The 22,192-nt window shown below is 46.6% G+C and overlaps 1 protein-coding gene across 1 annotated transcript in view; it reads left to right on the forward strand.

Moving 5' to 3' along the window:
* CTNNA2 (catenin alpha 2) overlaps positions 1-22,192 on the forward strand; it is a 459,234-nt gene that overhangs the window by 316,316 nt on the left and 120,726 nt on the right. The window lies entirely within an intron of this gene.

Genomic DNA, 22,192 nt, shown 5'->3' on the forward strand with positions numbered 1-22,192 from the left:
GCTGGAGAGATGTGTCCTAGTTTGGCAAGTTCCTTCTTGCGCATCTCAGTGTGGGCCCTCTGCTTCCGAAGGAACTAGCTTCTAGAGCACAGCTAAGAAACCAGGCAGTCGTGTTCAGCTGTGAACATGCCGTGATTACAGTCTGAGATATAGAATGGTTGGGAAGACGGAATCAGACCGTGCGCACTCGGCTGACTCCAATATTTCATGTATGCTTTATTTTTTCTAATGTCTGTTCTGCCATTTGGATTCTGATTGGGTGACAAGATGTCTTCCAATAAAATCTAATGAAATTAGATTTCCCCATGCTCAGCTTTCCCCCCCATGCTCAGCTTTCTCCTGGGGGGGATTCATATAGCAGGGGCTGGGGAAGCACATGTGTTGCCTAGCCAGGGAGGCCACCTTGAAGAAACAGGCTCACCACAGGGGGTTGCTGATTAACTAGAGAATAATACCGTATTTTTCGCTCCATAAGACGCACCTAGTTTTTAGAGGAGGAAAACATACTTTTAAAGTAAGCCTGCCCTCCCCCTGTGGCACCTGTGCAAATGAGGACCTTGCCCCCGGTGCGGACCTTGCCCCCAGTATTAGCTCCATAAGACGCACACACTTCCCCCCCCCCCCACTTTTTTGGGTGGGAAAAAGTGCGTCTTATGGAGCGAAAAATACGGTATTCCTCCTGGTCCAGTCCTGCTAGGGCTCTCCAGGAGCCATTCCAGTTCCCAGCAATCACCTGCTTCGATCTGCCCTGGCCACCCTGCTACTGCCCCCTACTTGGAGCTTAGTTGTTCTGCCAGGCTCAGGTCAGGTTTGAGGCTGCCCTGCAGAGTCTAAAGGACTTGGGGATCAAGTGGGGCATCAGGTGGCAGTCTGTGGCCTTGTCACCCCTACCACGTGTCTTCTTGCCCCTCGATTCTCTCCTCTGATTGGGCTCTGATTGGGCTTCTCTGATTGGGCTCCTCCTTCTCCACGCCCTGTCTGGTATTTCCTCTCCTGTCCCTCTTCTCCTTTTTTCCCTGATGTTCTGTGCTCTAGCTTGTTCTTACCCCTCTTGCCACCTTGCTGTGTTTCCATCTGACTCCCCTTATCTCAACCTCACTTTATCTACCTTCCGTCTCTCCATTTCCTTCCTCTTTTCATTCCTCAGTTCTCCCTTTTGTTCCCTGGTCTCTGTGTCTCCCTCTCTCTTCCTCACCCTCTCTTTCTCCATCTCCTGCTGGGACCGAATGTTTAGAAAATAAACTCTAAATAAAATACTGTGATCAGAATAAATTAAGCAAGATGACATGTGCTGGCTTTTTTTGCATAATTTATTCTGCTTGCTATAGCCAGCTGTGGAAACCATTTCGGTTTGGGAGTTATGTACTAGTATAGCCCAACCATTACTGAGTGTGTTCTTTGACTCCTTTCTCCAGTTTTGTTATTTAAAAATTCTGCAAACCTGTCAGTGTGACTTGAAAACGTGCTCCCAGCTTTTCAAACGCTCCCCAGACCACACGGTTCCACGGTCGTAACTCGCTGTATGTTTCTAAATGTTCCAGTCACTTATTTAATAGATGTCTAATTTAATCAATGTGACTTGTTAAGTAAGCATTGCAGTCGTGGCCGTCAGGCTTATCCCTGTAGCTAATGCTGCTATTGCAAAGGGTTTCATAACTGGGCTGGCACCAGGTGTGGAACCCTTGTACTTTCCGCATATTCTGTCCACAGAGATACAGGGAAGCAAACCTCTACTGCCCCAATGGGGCTCCTCAGATCTGGACCATTCATTTTGCTCTCGCAAGTCTGATGAGAGTAAGGGTGCGATCCTAACCCACTTTCCAGCACTGGCATAGCTGTGCCAGTGGGGCATGTGCTGCATCCTGCAGTTGGGGGGGCAGTCACGGGGGCCTCCTCAAGGTATGGCAATGTTTGTTCCCTTACCCATAAGTTGCATTGCCCTTGTGTCAGTGCTGGAAAGTGGGTTAGGATTGCGCCCTAAGGGGGAGAAAAGGAGTGGGGAACAGGCATACGATCCTAGTTCAGTGCTGCTAGGACCCATCCCACCCACCTCCCTTCCTGTCCAGCCACTCCCCTGTTCCTCTCCCTCCCTATCCCGTTCCTCCCACTGTCTACCCACAATGCCAGCTTACCTGCACTCCCACTAGTGAGCCTCTGACACTGCTGCTGTTTGTGGTGATGGTTCCAGAATGGCTGCAGGCGGCACGTTTTGCATGCCTTACTATAACCTTTCATGATAGCAGAACCTCTGATTCTGCCGTTGTAAAGTCCAGTTAGGATTGGGCTATTGGCCAAAGCCTATTACTGACGAATGAGGCTGGTTTACAAATTGGCAAGCCAAGCTGCTAGGCACGTCAAAGAGGAGGACGTAGCAACCTTCCTGCCGGTCTTCCATGGTTCTGTTTGGCAGGGCTTAGGAGCTAAGCTGGGGCATGATGCAGGGAAATGGCAAGGTGATAAGTGTGAGCTGAAGGTGGCTTGTTGCACAAAGTCTCCAGACAAGGAAGAGGAAATCTGTGCTGGAACAGGGAAAAAACAATTAAGAACATAAGAACAGCCCCACTGGATCAGGCCATAGACCCATCTAGTCCAGCTTCCTGTATCTCACAGCGGCCCACCAAATGCCCCAGGGAGCACACCTGATAACAAGAGACCTCATCCTGGTGCCCTCTCTTGCATCTGGCATTCTGACATAGCCCATTTCTAAAGTCAGGAGATTGCGCATACACATCATGGCTTGTACCCTGTTAATGGATTTTTCCTCCAGAAACTTGTCCAATCCCCTTTTAAAGGCGTCCAGGCTAGACGCCAGCACCACATCCTGTGGCAAGGAGTTCCGCAGATCAACCACATGCTGAGTAAAGAAGGGTTGGGGCAATGCAGGGGGTTGCTGAGGCCCCAGTGCAGCTCTGGAAGACCTTCAATATAACATCCATCTGAAACGTGTTCATTTGGTATTATTCCCATTCAATAGCTTGATGGCAGTGCTCACAGGCTATTGTCCATTGGAATCTTTCCTGGCCCTGCAAAACCTACACGTCTCTTCCACTCAGCAAGCTAAACAAGGAATGGAGCCGGGCTGTGAACAAAGCGCTGAGAAGGATGCAGGCAAGTCAGGGTGGCCACATCTAGCTCCGGCCGCCGCTTCTCCCCCTGCCTGGAATAGACGGGGAGTTTGAAGTCTGTTTGGAAGTGGTGCCAACTGGCGGGGTTCTTTGCTGCTCTCCTGCAGATGAGCTTGTCAAACAAAACAAGACAAAAGTCCCTTTCATTGCCTGTTAATGGCAGGCAGGAACGTACACGGCAGCGAGCGTGGTATTCCCTGCAGCCCCTGAGTTTGTTTTTATGTTTTATCTCTTTTGGACAAAAAGAGCCAAAGAAAATTATGAAGTTGGTGGTTTCTAAATAGTACAGCTTGTCCTGTGGCAGCAGCGCGCATGGCTTCTGAGAGGCTGTGATTCTGCCCTGATGTCAGAACAGAGACAAGTGAGGAGGGCAGACAGAAGAATATGGCTTTCTTCCATGTGGTTTGTGAGCCTGCCACGTCCCGGCCTGGTCTGTACATCATTTGGCGCGGCTCGCCCTGTGTGCCAACTGTTTTGACTGTCATAACCCTGGCGCTCCACCTGTTCCGGCCGATACCTCCAGCTGTGGCTGCTGCAGTTTACAGTGGGTTAATCCAGTTGCTGCCTGTTGTCTGTTCTAACTTTTTTAGTTGTTTTTATTCATTATCCCAGTTAGGCAGAGTCTCTTCTTGGTTGTGTGCTCAGAATGAAAAAGTGCTATCACTGGAATCAGCAGGGGAAAGCAGTGTAGGACAGGGAAGAAGGAGAAAAGAAGCTCCGCATTTGTGGCATATTGCCCAATTTCGTAGTAATTAACCTCTCTATGTCAAAAAATAACATTTGGACTTCCCAACGTTAACAGTATTTCCTTGTCCCCAGCGGACACTTTCTCAGTGTCCAGTTCTGGGTTGGGGGAGAGGGAGAATTAGTTTTCCTTTCTAGCAGAGTTGCTGCTTTATTTTGCTCCATGCAAAATTAGAGGTCTCCGCTTGAATTGCACTTTGATTTTTTCCTCCCGTTTCTTTTTCCCATAAGACTAGTGAAATTCCTTAGGAAACTTCCCCAAATTGCCACCACTGAATATGTCCTTCAACAAAATTGGAATTTGAGCAATTGGATTTGAGCAGAATATATTATTTATTTATTTATTCGATTTATATTCCGCTTTTCTCCCCGAAGGGCACCCAAGGCTGCTAACAATCAGGTTAAAAATACAAAACAGCAGATAAAGATTAAAAATACAAAACAGTTAAAACAATTACAACAAGATAAAATACATGGATAAAATACATCGCACGCAGTAAAAGACAAATTTATAGCAACAGCCCTTATGGTGCCTCAAAGGCTTTCCTGAATAAAAAAGTCTTCAGGCCGCGCCGGAACGCTAGTAATGAGGAAGCAGCTCTCAATTCAAAGGGGAGGGAATTCCATAGTGCAGGTGCCACCACCGAAAAGGCCCTGTTTCTGGCCGCCATCCCCTTCACCACTCTCAATGACAGCACAACCAACAGGGCCCCTTCTAATGACCTTAGAGAACGGACTGGATTATACGGAAGAAGGCAGTCTCTCAAATACACTGGTCCCAAGCCGTTTAGGGCTTTAAAGGTCAATATTATATACTTTAACAGTATTATATACTAATATATACAATAATAATAATAATAATATAGCAGAATCTCCTAGGGGCTGTTTGGGTACCAGCAGCAGACACCAAGGCAACCTTCCTGCAGGTCTTCCATGGTTCCCATACTTCAAGTTTCACAGTAGTGGGATTTTTCACTGCAGATTGCTGTGTCAATGACTGCTGGGTTCCAGTTGCCCCTCCACAAGATCTGGTATAGGGGGCTACATACTTCATCTTGTGTTGGGCTTTGTGCCCTGTCATTGCAGTTCTTTGGGGATTTAAAGCCCAATCCTAATGGCTCTAGTGCTGGTGTTATACTCGTATGCAGTACGCCAGTTTAGCACCGGGCTTCAGCACTGGGAGGAGGAGGAGGACGAACCGCCAGAGATAAGTAGCACTGCTGGGTGAGGGTGCAGTATTCTGGGGCGATGGGAGGCGTTCCAGGGCAGGGGAAGGCAGGATGGGAGAGGGACCAGCCTGGGACTGGTGGAGACCTCCTCCGCCAGATCCTCTCCCCTGTGTTGGGCTGCAAAGCCCAATAAGAACATAAGAACATAAGAACAGCCCCACTGGATCAGGCCATAGGCCCATCTAGTCCAGCTTCCTGTATCTCACAGTGGCCCACCAAATGCCCCAGGGAGCACACCAGATAACAAGAGACCTCATCCTGGTGCTCTCCCCTACATCTGGCATTCTGACTTAACATCTGGCATTCGGGCTGCAAAGCCCAATAAGAACATAAGAACATAAGAACAGCCCCACTGGATCAGGCCATAGGCCCATCTAGTCCAGCTTCCTGTATCTCACAGCAGCCCACCAAATGCCCGAGGGAGCACACCAGGTAACAAGAGACCTCATCCTGGTGCTCTCCCCTACATCTGGCATTCTGACTTAACATCTGGCATTCTGACAATATGGGGCTTATCTCATCCGTGCTGACAAATAACTGGCGCAGACATAAGTAGCCCCATTGCAGGCCTGAGACTTTCTGTCCGTGGCCCTGCTGGATGCAGCAGTAGCCATTTTGGTGCTGGGGAGCTTAGGATTGGGCTGTTAGCCAATAAGCAACTGAACAACAAATGTCAGTTTTACAAAAAAAAAAAAAAAAAAAGATCAATTCCCACCCCCCAAATATTATCTTCCGCTATTGAAGAGATAAAGCTGGCGCTTTGGTATCACTGGCTATGTCTGGCAGTCCCTGGCTGCTTTTGTTGGGTGCATTGTTATTTCAGCGCCCCAGTTCCCTGTCCTTGCTATTTGGCTTGATGGAACGGGTGACGGAGAGTGATTTTGCTATCTGCCAGTCTCCTCAGTGACCTTTATGAAACTAATTATTTGTTATCCTGTTCCTAGCTGAGAGACTTTATTAAACAAGCAGCAAATTGCCATCAGAGAGATGGCATATCACATATCTGTGCATTTTAGCAGGCTCAGCACTGAAGCTGGAATCACAAGCGCATCTATTAATTAGGACTCGGAGCTACACTGTCAATATCTGTTTTTCTCATATTACTGTAACCACACATGGCCTCTTGTTACTACCTGGAAAGAACAAGGGCTAAGAATTCTGTGTTTGTAATACTTTGGGATGTTCTCTATGATAGACTCACAACCAGGTCCTGTATCCCAAGTTTTTATTATTATTATTATTTTATTAATTTATACCCAACGGGCACACAAGGCGGCTTACAAACATTTTAAAAATACAACATTAAAAACAATCATTAAAAACAATTTACAATAATTAAAAAATCTAAAATCAAACAAACCACGTGGATTTTCATATAAAAAGCAAGAACGCCAGCCTATGTATTGGCAACCTTCAGTCTCGAAAGACTATGGTATCGCGCTCTGAAAGGTGGTTCTGGCACAGCGTCTAGTGTGGCTGAAAAGGCCAATCCGGGAGTGACAATCCCTTCCACACCGGGAGCAAGTGCAGTCTGTCCCTGGTCTGTCTCCCTGGCTATGGGCCTTCCTTCTTTGCCTCTTAGCCTCAGACTGTTGGCAAAGTGTCTCTTCAAACTGGGAAAGGCCATGCTGCACAGCCTGCCTCCAAGTGGGCCGCTCAGAGGCCAGGGTTTCCCACTTGTTGAGGTCCATCCCTAAGGCCTTCAGATCCCTCTTGCAGATGTCCTTGTATCGCAGCTGTGGTCTACCTGTAGGGCGCTTTCCTTGCACGAGTTCTCCATAGAGGAGATCCTTTGGGATCCGGCCATCATCCATTCTCACGACATGACCAAGCCAACGCAGGCGTCTCTGTTTCAGCAGTGAATACATGCTAGGGATTCCAGCACGTTCCAGGACTGTGTTGTTTGGAACTTTGTCCTGCCAGGTGATGCCGAGGATGCGTCGGAGGCAGCGCATGTGGAAAGCGCTCAGTTTCCTCTCCTGTTGTGAGCGAAGAGTCCATGACTCGCTGCAGTACAGAAGTGTACTCAGGACGCAAGCTCTGTAGACCTGGATCTTGGTATGTTCCGTCAGCTTCTTGTTGGACCAGACTCTCTTTGTGAGTCTGGAAAACGTGGTAGCTGCTTTACCGATGTGCTTGTTTAGCTCGGTATCGAGAGAATGAGTGTCGGAGATCGTTGAGCCAAGGTACACAAAGTCATGGACAACCTCCAGTTCATGCTCAGAGATTGTAATGCAGGGAGGTGAGTCCACATCCTGAACCATGACCTGTGTTTTCTTCAGGCTGATTGTCAGTCCAAAATCTTGGCAGGCCTTGCTAAAACGATCCATGAGCTGCTGGAGATCTTTGGCAGAGTGGGTAGTGACAGCTGCATCGTCGGCAAAGAGGAAGTCACGCAGACATTTCAGCTGGACATTTCAGCTGGACAACAATTAAAAGCTTTTTGAAATAAAAAGGTCTTCAGTCCACGCCGAAACGTTAGCAACGAGGGAGCAGTTCTCAGTTCTAAGGGGAGGGTATTCCACAGTTCGGGGGCCACCACCAAGAAGGCCCTCTTCTTGGCCGCCGCCCCTCTCACATCACTTAGTGGCGGCACAGTCAAAAGGGGCCCCCCCAGGTGATCTAAGAGCACGGGCAGGATTGTAGGGAAGGAGGCGGTCCCTCAAATACCCCGGACCTGAGCCGTAAAGGGCTTTAAAAGTCAAAACTAGCACCTTGAATTGGGCCCGGAACAGAACCGGCAGCCAGTGTAGCCGCTGGAGCAACGGCTCGACAGAGTCAAACTAATGTGCCCCAGCAACCACAAGAGCAGCCACGTTCTGTACTAGTTGTAATTTCCGGACCGTCTTCCAAGGCAGCCCCATGTAGAGCGCATTGCAGTAATCTAATCTAAATGTCACTAGGGCATGGGTTACTGTGGCCAGGTCCGCACAGCTCAGGTACGGTCGCAGCTGGCGAATCAGCCGAAGCTGAGCAAAGGCTCCCCTGGCCACCACCGCCACCATATCCCATGTGGTAAGAAGCAACTTATTCTTGCAGCACAAGGAAGACAGGATGGAAGAAGCTGTTCCTGGAGCTTGTGGCTTCCTTCTTCCTGCTGAATGATAATCTCCCTTTGCTGCATGGTGGTTGTGCACAAACGGAGCTCTCTAGCTATCCATTTTTGCCAAACCCCAAGCAGTACAGGAAGACTGAAGTGGTAGGAGCAAGTGCTGGTCAAGACACCTGGAGCAGCCAAAGAACTGTCCCAAAAAAATCATTCCACAAGAGTGAGGGTTCAGCCAGGAGGCCTGGATCGGAAGGGGTGCTGTCCAGAAGACTTTGGTAGCAGGAACTGGGTTTTCAAGGCTTGGTGAAACAGCTTCTTCACAGAGGGCTGGTGCACCAGCACTTAGCAGGCAAGGGTTTGTGGTGGAGTTGGCTGTTCTGCCTCTTCTTTGATCTAAGCTGGACCCTAATCAGGAATACGGACTTGTACCAGCTTCCCCCTTCTGAGTAGAGCTGATGGAGGGAGGACTCCTGAACCAAATGGGTGGTGTTCTAACAATTCTAGGATTTTACATGGATTTATCTTCATCAACACCATTTCTGAGGTCCAAAAGATAATGTGGGAAGGTCCAGGACTAAGGCAGTGGTCCTGACATTGGGAGTTTCAATATTGCAGTGTCATCAAAAGGAAAAGGTGGATTGCAGTCATCCCTCGGGGGATGTTGGTTCCTTGGAGTTCCAGCTTATGCCGGAGGCCACAGTAAGGTTCTGTGCCTTATCTTCGGAAAGAGTGTCTGTAGTGTTTATGTGGAGGCGCTAGCCTTAGCCTTAGTATGTTGGCAAAAAAGCAAAGCACACTTTACACTTGCACAGAGCAAACTTGCGCGGCCTTGGTGACATGCTGAGTCTGAAGCTCTGTAGCCTGTCAACAAGAAGATGTTATAGAGAATCATATCTAGGAATGTGGATTGCGGTTAAGCTAGAGAGCCGGCTAGTTATAGCCAGTGTGAATCTTAGCATCCTTTTGTAATTTCCCTGTTACACAGACTTCTGATTCATAGCTTAGTATTGTAAACAATATCAGAGAATGGAAAACCCCAGCCTCTTATGTATTGTTTGAGAGGGAATAAAAGTCAGAGAAGGCTGAATCCCAGAAGCTTTTCCTTCTGCATCAAGCCTTCCTTCTGCATTTTGCTTCTATACATGTCTATTCATTGCTATAACTCTTTGCTGCCTCAAGTTCTAACTTTCAAACCCTCAGAGTGCTTCTGCTTTAACACTCTCCTTCAGGCAACAAGATACAGTCTTGTGTGTCTCTCACCAAGCACCAAGGCCCCCAAAAGCCTTGGGTGCTCCCCAAAGCAGCATCTTGCGCTGCTACAAGTGTCATTGGGTTCAGGATCCAGGTATGTGAGGATACCTGACGTGAGGATCCAGGTACGTGAGGTACTGACAGTACCTTCTGTCAGAATTAATAGCTGGTACTGCCAGCTTTAGCTGCCTTTGAAAAATAGGGGAAACAAAATATAACAATAAAGCATTCACTGCAACTTATTATTATTTTTTAATTGCCTGTTTCTCATCTGCAAAACAAGAGTTTCTACCTGCAAATTGCAATTATGCTGATTAGAAAATACTTTCAAAGGAGAAACCTCTCACTGCGACGGAGAGACACAAATCTTCCTGCAAACTTTATCCACTGAAAAGAAGACTCTTTCCATACGAAAGAAGGTTATTGCAGCTCTCCCCACATTTTGTGTAGCCAAACAATGTGCTGGTTTGGTTACAGTAGCCTGTTGCGCAAAGATGAACATGGAGGACATGCTGCTTCTTCTCACCCCATTGCATGGAGGCTGGGATGCCCAAACGGAACTGGCCCTGATTACATGGTTGATATGCTACATTAAAGTGGTGTATCAACTGCACAATAAGGATTTCATTCTGCCCCCAAGATTATTCCGCAGGGGCAGGGAGTAGCAGACTGTGGCAGGCTCCTGTGGATGGTTGTATTACCCAAACCTGCCTGGTGTGGTTCTCTCCATTTTGTGAGTATTCTTTCATTTATTCCAGGACACAACCACTGTATCAATCAACTTCAACATTTCTTATTTCTTGAAGAGCTTCAGCCATTGTGGGCTGCAGCCACAGTTTTCATTTATATATACAGATATTTATATACTGCCTTTCTTTGGTCGTCAGATTTCTCCTTAGACTTTTCTTTGGTTGTCAGATTTCTCCTCAGACTTTAATCCAAGGCGGTTTGCATAGGCAGGCTGTTCTAAACCCCTGTAGGGATTTTTACCATTGAATAGCTCTAGTCTTTCATCTAACTCCTCGTTCTAGCTGGATTCCTTCCTGGTCTGGCCTCTCTTTGGCCCTTCGCCTCCCACGCTCCACTTGATGGACTTTCCACTTTCTCAAGGACTTGAAATATACGAGACATTGTATTATTATTATTATTATTTTATTGACTTATATCCCACCTTTTTGCCCCATGGGCACACAAGGTGGCCTTGTATAAGTATTATTATAAACCTTGTTGTTGGCATCCTTCAGTCTCGGAAGACTATGGTGTCACGCTCTGAATGGTGGTTCTGGAACAGAGTGTCCTCTCCAGTGCGCGAAGCCTGGGTAAAGTAGGTATGAAGGATAGGCTGTTACCCATGCAGCAAATCCCCCCTCTCCATGTCGCTGAAATGGTCCAATGGAAAGGCAGAGGCCAATCCGGTTGGTTCCAGCGGCGTCGCAGGAGTTGCCAGAACGTGACTGTGTTCAGCCATGAACTGCCTCAGGGACTCCGGTTCCGGATTTTGCCTCGAGGTTGACTCCTGAAGCCTTTTCCATAACTGGATGTAGCCACAAGGCAGTGGAGGTTTGGGATCAGAGTTTTCCTTCTCTCAGATGAGCTGCCTTCCCAGGCTGACGAGTCCCATCTACCCGGTGGCTGTTTAGTCGCCTCTTACGACAAGTACAGGCAAATTGAGGGCCTATTCTTATCCCCAGCCCCCAGGGGAAATAAACCTTGTATAAGTTTTATATACAATATATATAAAAAATATAAAACATAAACCTTGTATAAGTTTTATATTGTATAAGTTTTAGTAATAATAGAATGGCTCTTTGTGAAGGCTTTAACTTTTAAAATTGGATTGAGACCAGCATCTGCCTAAGAGCAACCTGTTTAGCAGAGGTAGGGATGAAGGAGTTGAAGAAGGTGCATCAGCTCAACAGATGAGCTATTTTGACCCTTACTTGCTAAGTCCATATAGTGCTGTAAGTCCACTATATAACCATCACCAAGGTTTGTCAAGACCAGACATCTTTTCTGGGATTGCAGCAGCCACGTGTTCTAACTCTTAAATGTGGGTGATTTCTGATTGTACAATGTGTGTTGGCAACCTTCAGTCTCGAAAGACTATGGTATCGCGCTCTGAATGGTGGTTCTGGAACAGCGTCTAGTGTGGCTGAAAAGGCCAGTTCGGGAGTGACAATCCCTTCCACACTGGGAGCAAGTGCAGTCTGTCCCTGGTCTGTCTCCCTGGCTATGGGCCTTCCTTCTTTCCTCTTTGCCTCAGACTGTTGGCCAAGTGTCTCTTCAAACTGGGAGAGGCCATGCTGCACAGCCTGATTGTACAGAGAGGCTCTAGATTTTGGTGTAAGAGGGGATGCTGGCAGGCTGGTTCCTTACATTCACTTCTGATTATTCATTCCATTGTCTCTTTCCAAATCCCTTCCTCTGATACATTTATCACTGTGACATGATACATTTTTATCACACTCTAAAGCACTTCAGAGGAAATGGAGATTGTGTTAATGCTGCTGCTTCACTCTTTCAGGTATGCTGTAATTTCCTTACTGCCTAATTATGGGGCTCAGATGAATTTACTCTGTGCATAATGTTTACGGGTCCTGTATGTTCTCGTATTTGGGAAGACCGTGTGCCATTTGTTAAAGCATGGAGCATCAGTGGCTTCCGTCAAGACTCATTGGGTCTTGATTTGATATAGATCGTATAGAGCACTGCAGAATCCACTGGAAGGAGGAACCAGGGGTTACCCTTGCCTTCTGGATCAGGCCTGAAATCTTGACCCACCGCGCCTCATCTTGAAGCAGTTGCATCATCACAATGCCATGCTCAAAATATATTTCCAAGGCACTTTCACATTCCCCGATCTGTCCCAAATTGCTAACAAAAGGAAGTTGAACGTTGTGAAAGCGAAGTTAGAGTGATCCAGAACTAATACAAATCAAATTGTTGATTTTATCCCTGCCTGAAAGCAGTGGTTTTGCCAAACAACTTCCTATTTTCTTCCCCAATCCAATGCTTTGTGGATTGACTTAAGACCAGAACCCTAGAGAGCCAAAGCCTGTGCATAGAGGTAGTAGGCTTCAGAAAGTAAGGAGAAGAAGCTAATGACATTTGGGAAGTATTTGTGGCAGCCAGTCACTTAGCTGAAGAGGCCAGCTCATTTTAAAAGGAGAAGTGGGCTCTGCCGGTTGGCTGGCTGATAAAAAAAATATGGTTGTACTTTTCTCATGTCTGTGCATGCCGCTGTCCAAGAGTGGAGCCTTAAGGCTGAAATCCTGAACACATTTACTAGGAACTAAGGACCAGCCCAGGGGCAGGGGGAGGGCAGAACGGGGTAGGATCAGGGATGGGGGTGGGCAGATCAGGCCTTGGAGGGGCAAGAATGGCAGAGACATTGCATGCTATATCCAAATCCCCTTCCTGGGCCTGATCTGCCTGCATGAATCAAAGTGGACTTCTGCCGAAGATATTGCTGGTCCAGGTCCTAGTTTCCCCATAGCAGCTGTTGGGTCTTACCGCGGGACAAGGGGACAAATGTCCACTTACCCAATGAGACCTCCATTAGCCAAAAATCCCCCAAGGGATGCAGTATAGCTCCCTGCATTGCCTTGTGGAGATTTAGATAGGATTGGGCTGTTAGTTATCCAAATTATTTCTCATTTGCAGAGAGAAGGGCTTGGATAATGAATTAAGCTGATTGGGAATTAATTTCCAGCAGTTTGCTGGAAATCATAGTTTCAACTGTTGGATTAATCTGTTAAAGCTGTAATTGATTACTTACCTAGAACTTGTTTTCATCTGAATGGCAGACTGAAGGGTGTGAAAGGAAAGGAAGGAATGGAAAGGAAATACAGGATGAAAAAGGAAGGAGACCTCCAGGGACAAGAGTGATGCTTTTTGTGTGCTATAACTCTTCATCAGAGATTACCCTTATTCCATTCTTTCAGGCAGACACCAGAATTGTCTTCAGTGCCATCTCAAAATAACTCCATTAGTTTTTGAAAGAACAGAATTAGGGTTGCACCCAACAAAGAGTTTCAGTATTTGAAATACACTGGTCAACTTCACCTTGAAGTCTTCCAGTCTTTTGTTCCAGAGAAAAAGGAACCCTCCTGTTTGCCTGAGGCCATTATGCTTCAGATTACTGTGTTGTTGTGACAGAGAATGGAGAAGGAAGTGTTAAGGATGACTTTTTAACTTGAGCAATCACTTTAGCTTATTAATGTCATTTGCCTCCTGCTTCCTTCAGTTTCTCTGGAAAAGAAATGCTTACATTTGCTAATGTACACATTTATTTAACTTTAATTGATTAATTAATCAGTTGAAAGGCAAATCATTAGTCAACTAAAATAATTTAATCAGTTGGAAGTCCTACTCAGAAGGAGGGAGGGAGGGAGGCTTGACACTGGTGACGATAAATCTTCATTTTAAAAAGCGGATCCTGGTGCTAAAAAGTTTGAGAACGGACATATGCAATTTTGCAGGCAAGACCTCAAAATCCATGGAAGGTGGGCATCATTTGGGGGCAGCAGGCATGGTCCTAACATCATCCACATTTAGAAAGTGTGCACTCCGAAAGCTGTATTTGGAGCCCTTTTTACGCCATCCTGCTGGTCCATTTATTGATCCCCTTTTTGTTCTACTTAGTGATAATCAAGCAAACATTACTATAGCAGTTGCTAGTTTTTTATCCCAAATTATTAAAATATCCCCTCCTTCCTAAAAAATTTCCTTTTACTTTTTCTTTCTTCCTCCTCTATTTTTGGATTATTTCCCTCCTCCCTGCCTCATTATGTTTATTCTTTTAGTGAATGTTATAATTTTGTTTTGTTTTGTTTTGTTTATTTTGTTGTATGCCAATAAAGGTTGTGAAGTATATATAGAAAGTGTGCACAGGATCCAAGAGCTTTGCTACTCAGTTGTGATTTCTGCCCCTGGAACACTTGGAGCAGTTCTCACAAGGTGAAGTAGCTGCTCCTGCAAAGAAACTAACAACAGAGAAGCAGAACTTGTCCATGGACTGTCTTGGGCAAGTGCTGTTTGGAACCTAGTGATGTACGGTACTCCCTTGACCTTCCCAATACTTACAGCAGTCAATACCTTGATTAACGCTAATGCTTCGCTTGGCAAACCGCAGGCGTCTATTGCCATTTAAAGCAATTAGTAAATATTTAATAGATTCCCTTAATTTCAGTATATTTTTATGTGACTGTTTCAGCTATAAAGCACATACTGAGCTGGTTTGTGCCGGATCGCTGAACGTGTTGCATTGCTTTGCTGGGACACCCTGAGTGTTTTTCCACTTTGCATCCATCGGCTTTGCCCAAGAAGCAAGACTCTGTGTGTGTTGCATAGAAACCAATCAAATTTCAAATTCTGTGCAGAGAGTAGCAAACGCTCTGACCGAAATAAATTATGGCAAAAGGTAAATACTTGTGCTTTAAAAACTTGGCAGTGGAAGAAGCCAGCTATCTCTACAACCAGTCTGTCAAGGAGTCTAGAATGAGGGCAACCTTAATGCTTACTTGCTTATTTGTTTGTTTGTTTGTTTGTTTGATGTCTGTGCCACCTTTCTTTTGAACTTTGGAGTACCCAGAGCAGTTTATAACCATAAATTAAAATGATATTTTTAAAAAACCCACATAATGAATGAATGAATGAGGGCCCAATCCTATCCAACTTTCCAGCTCTGGTGCAGCTGCAATGCAACCCCAAGGTAAAGGAACAAATGTTCCCATACCTTGAGGAGGCATCTTTGACTGCCACCCCAACACAAGAAGCAGTGCATGCCCCATTGGTACAGCAGTGCCAGCTCTGGAACATTGGATAGAATTGGGCCCTGAAAATCCAATCACCTTCAGGTCATACTTTAATCTATTGGCCTCACCACAGTGGTCTATGCCCTGGTGATTACAAGCTTCAGCTGTTGCAATGCATTCTGTGTGTGGTGCTCCCTTTGAAGACGGCCTGCAAGTGCAATTAGTGGAGAACACTGCAGCCCATGTGGTCTTAGGGGCTCACTGATCTAACTCAGTCGAGCTGCTGCTGTGACAACATTGGTTGTTGGTTTGTTTCCAGGCACAATTCAAGGTGCCAGTGGTGCCCCACCCTCCCAATTCGGCTCCCTACAAGACAGTGGTTTTCAGTGTTCCTTCTCATGTCAGTCTGACCTTGGTGGTCTTTGCGTCTTGTGCTGTAACTTCCAGGAGACTCATCCAGGTTCTGTGGCTGTGCTCTAAGCAACCGTCTGTAGTAATAAATTGCTGTCCCTCTTCCTCCACCAGACGAACAGGAATCTTGATGAGATCATATAATTGCACGAAGGTTACTCATTGCGAGGCATTTCTAGTGAGTCTTCGTATGTGCTCGTGTGCATCTGTGGGCACAATCCTAAGCAGGTCTACTCAGAAGTAAGTCCTATTATGTTCAATGGGACTTACTCCCAGGAAGTGAGGTTAGGATTGCAGCCTGTGAATGGAAACATTTCATTTTGCTCTTCTATTCAAAGTGCCTTTAGCTTCCTTTGAAATCCTTATAAGTGGTGCCCCTGAGCTAGGTCCCTCTTTGCCTGCCTCTAGTTCTCAGCCACCCCAAGCCATGAGGATGCAACCAGTCAAAAAATTAACACAGAGACTTCATCCCTTTTCTGCTTCATATCCTAATGCAGTGGCATAGCTATTGTATTGGCAACCTTCAGTCTCGAAAGACTATGGTATCGCGCTCTGAAAGGTGGTTCTGGCACAGCGTCTAGTGTGGCTGAAAAGGCCAATCCGGGAGTGACAATCCCTTCCACACCGGGAGCAAGTGCAGTCTGTCCCTGGTCTGTCTCCCTGGCTATGGGCCTTCCTTCTTTGCCTCTTAGCCTCAGACTGTTGGCAAAGTGTCTCTTCAAACTGGGAAAGGCCATGCTGCACAGCCTGCCTCCAAGCGGGCCGCTCAGAGGCCAGAGTTTCCCACTTGTTGAGGTCCATCCCTAAGGCCTTCAGATCCCTCATGCAGATGTCCTTGTATCGCAGCTGTGGTCTACCTGTAGGGCGCTTTCCTTGCACGAGTTCTCCATAGAGGAGATCCTTTGGGATCCGGCCATCATCCATTCTCACGACATGACCAAGCCAACGCAGGCGTCTCTGTTTCAGCAGTGAATACATGCTAGGGATTCCAGCACGTTCCAGGACTGTGTTGTTTGGAACTTTGTCCTGCCAGGTGATGCCGAGGATGCGTCGGAGGCAGCGCATGTGGAAAGCGCTCAGTTTCCTCTCCTGTTGTGAGCGAAGAGTCCATGACTCGCTGCAGTACAGAAGTGTACTCAGGACGCAAGCTCTGTAGACCTGGATCTTGGTATGTTCCGTCAGCTTCTTGTTGGACCAGACTCTCTTTGTGAGTCTGGAAAACGTGGTAGCTGCTTTACCGATGCGCTTGTTTAGCTCGGTATCGAGAGAATGTGTGTCGGAGATCGTTGAGCCAAGGTACACAAAGTCATGGACAACCTCCAGTTCATGCTCAGAGATTGTAATGCAGGGAGGTGAGTCCACATCCTGAACCATGACCTGTGTTTTCTTCAGGCTGATTGTCAGTCCAAAATCTTGGCAGGCCTTGCTAAAACGATCCATGAGCTGCTGGAGATCTTTGGCAGAGTGGGTAGTGACAGCTGCATCGTCGGCAAAGAGGAAGTCGCGCAGACATTTCAGCTGGACTAGCTGTGGCATTTCAGTGGCATAGCTAGAGGGGGTACAAAGCACTAAGTTTTACAGGGAGCCTCACTGTGGTGTGCAAACAGCCCCTCCCTCTCCCCTTTGAAAGCCTCTGTTTTACTCCCCCACCCAGAATGTCTCCAAAGGGGAGGAGCATGGTGAGGCTCCCTGCAAAACATAGTGCTTTGCACCCCCTCTAGCTATGCCACTGTCCTAATGCTTTCTTCAGCACAAGATTATGATTTTTTTTTTTTTAATAAGAACTATTCCCAGTTCTTTTATTTATCTATTTTCCAGCCACAGCCTTTGACCCAAAGGTGCAATTTCTGTCTCCAGGTGTGATTAAGTTGCAGCTGAAAACCTGGCTTCTGTTCGCACCAATCAATATTTGATCGCATCCACACAATAGCAACAAGTAATAGGGTTGTCAATGGCTTCTCAAGATACAGCACACTGATCGGGGCTCCACTGAAAGCAATGCAATTTTGCTGCAGTGGCAAAGAAAGGCTCAGTAAACTTCGGTTACCAGTGAGCTCTGAAGTGCCAGATACTTAATAAAAGTTTAACAATCAGTAAGAGCCATCAGTATCCTGCTGTGGCATTACTTTCTCATGTAGCTTTGGACTACGCAGTTTAATTCCCTGCATATATGTGCGTGGGACGGCATGCAGCCATAAACAGTGTCATTCTCGAGAGCGGTTTAACCTCTCAAAGTGCAGTTAGAGTGGGATCTGAGCAGTGAAAGTGTTGCCCAGGCTGGGAGAAAGAGAGAGATTACTAAACAAGACAAATGTACTGGAACCTCCCCTTGGTATGTCATTTGTTGTTCTTGGTTAAAGATGTGAACTAAAAAAGATACTGATTGAATATGTCTGAACAAATCTGAGTTGGTGGGCACTTAAAATGTTAATGGTGTTGCTAAACCTCATGTGATCAGGAGTGGGCCCGAATTGGGGTTGATCCACCACACTGTTACTATGTGCTCCCTTGCCCAAATAAATCAAAATAGGAGACCACCACAGTGCCATTTCACTGCTGCTTGCTTCAAGCACACACTCTTTGCAAATGGGTGTTCTCCATCCCTGGAGACCCCTGTACCGTCTCTCAGACTTCATTTGCATGTAGGAGAGTGAGGAGATAGCAGAAGGGCATGTGTGACTCAGTTTCGCTTTCCATAATGCTCAATACATTTTCCTTGCCAACTTGTAATGGGGGAACTTCCTTCTCAAGAGTTTTTGGGGGCATGCGTTCATCAGACTGGGACCATTCTGATGGTGTTCCATTCCTCTCGTCCTAAGAACATAAGAACATAAGAACAGCCCCAGTGGATCAGGCCATAGGCCCATCTAGTCCAGCTTCCTGTATCTCACAGCGGCCCACCAAATGCCCCAGGAGCGCACCAGATAACAAGAGACCTGCAAGGCTTCCTGGGAACTGTAGTTAAGAACATAAGAACAGCCCCACTGGATCAGGCCACAGGCCCATCTAGTCCAGCTTCCTGTATCTCACAGCGGCCCACCAAATGCCCCAGGGAGCACACCAGATAACAAGAGACCTGCATCCTGGTGCCCTCCCTTGCATCTGGCATTCTGACATAACCCACCTCCAAAATCAGGAGGTTGCGCACACACATCATAGCTTGTACCCCGTAATGGATTTTTCCTCCAGAAACTTGTCCAATCCCCTTTTAAAGGTGTCCAGGCCAGTTGCCATCACCACATCCTGTGGCAAAAAGTTCCACAGACCAACCACACGCTGAGTAAAGAAATGTTTTCTTTTGTCTGTCCTAACCCGCCCAACACTCAATTTTAGTGGATGTCCCCTGGTTCTGGTGTTATGTGAGAGTGTAAAGAGCATCTCCCTATCCACTCTGTCCATCCCCTGCATAATTTTGTATGTCTCAATCACGTCCCCCCTCAGGCGTCTCTTTTCTAGGCTGAAGAGGCCCAAACGCCGTAGCCTTTCCTCATAAGGAAGGTGCCCCAGCCCCGTAATCATCTTAGTCGCTCTCTTTTGCACCTTTTCCATTTCCACTATGTCTTTTTTGAGATGCGGCGACCAGAACTGGACGCAATACTCCAGGTGTGGCCTTACCATAGATTTGTACAATGGCATTATAATACTAGCCGTTTTGTTCTCAATACCCTTCCTAATGATCCCAAGCATAGAATTGGCCTTCTTCACTGCCGCCGCACATTGGGTCAACACTTTCATCGAGCTGTCCACCACCACCCCAAGATCTCTCTCCTGATCTGCCACAGACAGCTCAGAACCCATCAGCTTATATGTGAAGTTTTGAGTTTTTGCCCCAATGTGCATGACTTTACACTTACTGACATTGAAGCGCATCTGCATTTTGTTGCCCATTCTGCCAGTCTGGAGAGATCCTTCTGGAGCTCCTCACAATCACTTCTGGTCTTCACCACTCGGAAAAGTTTGGTGTCGTCCGCAAACTTTGCAACCTCACTGCTCAACCCTGTCTCCAGGTCATTTATGAAGAGGTTGAAAAGCACCAGTCCCAGGACAGATCCTTGGGGCACACCGCTTTTCACTTCTCTCCATTGTGAAAATTGCCCATTGACACCCACTCTCTGCTTCCTGGCCTCCAACCAGTTCTCAATCCATGAGAGGACCTGCCTAATTCCCTGACTGTGGAGTTTTTCAGTAGCCTTTGGTGAGGGACCGTGTCGAACGCCTTCTGAAAGTCCAGATATATAATGTCCACGAGTTCTCCTGCATCCACATGCCTGTTGACTTTTTCAAAGAATTCTATAAGGTTAGTGAGGCAAGACTTACCCTTACAGAAGCCATGCTGATTCTCCCTCAGCAAGGCCTGTTCATCTATGTGTTTTGAGATCCTATCTTTGATGAGGCATTCCACCAACTTACCCGGTATGGATGTTAGGCTGACCGGCCTATAGTTTCCCGGGTCCCCCCTCTTTTCCTTTTTAAAGATAGGCGTGACATTTGCTATCCTCCAATGTTCTGGCACCGTGGCCATTTTGAGGGACAGGTTGCATATCTTAGTCAAGAGATCAGCAACTTCATTCTTCAATTCCTTAATAACTCTTGGGTGGATGCCATCAGGGCCCAGTGACTTATTGATCTTTAATTTATCAATGAGGTCTGAAACATCTTCTCTTTTAACCTCTATCTGACTTAACTCCTCGGTCAGGAGGGACCGTTTGGGCAGCGGTATCTGCCTGAGGTCTTCTGCCGTGAGGACAGATGCAAAGAACTCATTTAATTTCTCTGCCATCTCTAAGTCTCCTTTCATCTCCCCTTTCCCTCCCTCACCATCCAGAGGGCCAACCGCTTCTCAGACGGGTTTCCTGCTTCTAACATATTTGAAGAAGCTTTTATTATTCCCCTTAATGTTGCTGGCCATGCGTTCCTCATAGTCTTGCTTGGCCTCCCATATCACCTTGAAGTCCTGCCCTTCAAAGTGGACTGAGGAACATTCACCTACTCATGACTTAATATGAGTGTGTGGCTCAGTTTCATAGGGATGAATACATTTTCCTTCTCCGCTATCAGCGTGTCAGTTTCACAACCCTCCAACAATCAGGTCACAACCCACTGGTGGGTCATGACCCACAGTTTTGGAAACACTGAGTTAAAGTCTTCTGCAATGTCTCAATACAATAACAACAGAGTGCACAACTGAAGAGGGTAAGTGACCTCCATTAAACGCACATGCCCTTGGTCAAACATTACGATGGATACAAAAGTGTCAGGGGGAGAAAAGAACAGCACCCCCATTGGTCTCTCTAGGGCAGTGGTTCCCAAACTGTGGGTCAGGGCCCACTCATGGGTCACAACCTGAATTTTGGTGGGTCCCATAGCAGAAAGCAGAGCTTCCAATTAAAACACAGGTGATGGAAGGTTGAGATAACTAATTGCTTCAAGGTTTTAAAAAATCAGATAGCTACTAACTGGCCTCCAAACAGCCCCTGCAGTTTGCAAGCATTAGAAAATTTAGGGAGATAAATGTTAGAGCATCTTTTCTCAGGTTATTATTACATGTAAATAAATGGAAAGATTATTTCCTTCTAGATTTTTTTAAAGTCTCATAAACCTAGATGGGTCCCAATAGAGAGTTGTTTTAAAAAGTAGGTCCCGGTGCTAAAAATTTGGGAGCCACTGTTCTGTGGAACTCCTGAAGAGGCACTGTTCCTTCACAGCTGATGTAGTATGCAGAACAAACCCCTGGAGGGTTAAGAATAGGCCCTCAGTTTGGCTGTACTTGTCCTAAGAGGCGACTAAACAGCCACCGGGTAGATGGGACTCGTCAGCCTGGGATGGCAGCTCATCTGAGAGAAGGAAAACTCTGATCCCAAACCTCCACTGCCTTGTGGCTACATCCAGTTATGGAAAAGGCTTCAGGAGTCAACCTCGAGGCAAAATCCGGAGCCGGAGTCCCTGAGGCAGTTCATGGCTGAACACAGTCACGTTCTGGCAACTCCTGCCACGCTGCTGGAACCAACCGTATTGGCCTCTGACTTTCCATTGGACCATTCCAGCGACGTGGAGAGGGGGGATTTGCTGCATGGGTAACAGTCTATCCTCCATATCTACTTTACCCAGGCTTCGCGCACTGGAGAGAACACTCTGTTCCAGAACCACCATTCAGAGCGCGATACCATAGTCTTCCGAGACTAAAGGATGCCAGCAGTATGCAGAACCTCATGTCCAAATGAATTAGCTGGTCTTTAAATGCAGCCAGTGTCCTAGGCCTCCTCTTCTTTCCTGCAAAAGAAAGGCATGACTATTCATATGAAAGAACCCCAAGCGTGACCCGTTGGTTTGTTCCTTGTCTTTATTGCAACACATGGAAGGGAGGGAAAAACGTAAGATTAGCTTTCCAACAGTTATTTACATTGATGAATGACTCTAATTGGACAAAATAGACTGGTTCTGCTGAGCTAATACCTTTGACTATCTTGTCTGGGACAATTAATATTCCCTTGTCATGCACCCGTTCAAGCTATTAGAAGAACGCCTTATGTTCACACTCCTGTCACGTTTAACAAATGATTTTGTCAAGTCATTTCTTATAGGCTATTGTTGATGGATTGCTAAATTTTTGGTATCCCATTGCATATG

Source organism: Tiliqua scincoides, chromosome 6 (assembly GCF_035046505.1).
Source record: "Tiliqua scincoides isolate rTilSci1 chromosome 6, rTilSci1.hap2, whole genome shotgun sequence".
NCBI classification, from domain to species: domain Eukaryota; kingdom Metazoa; phylum Chordata; class Lepidosauria; order Squamata; family Scincidae; genus Tiliqua; species Tiliqua scincoides.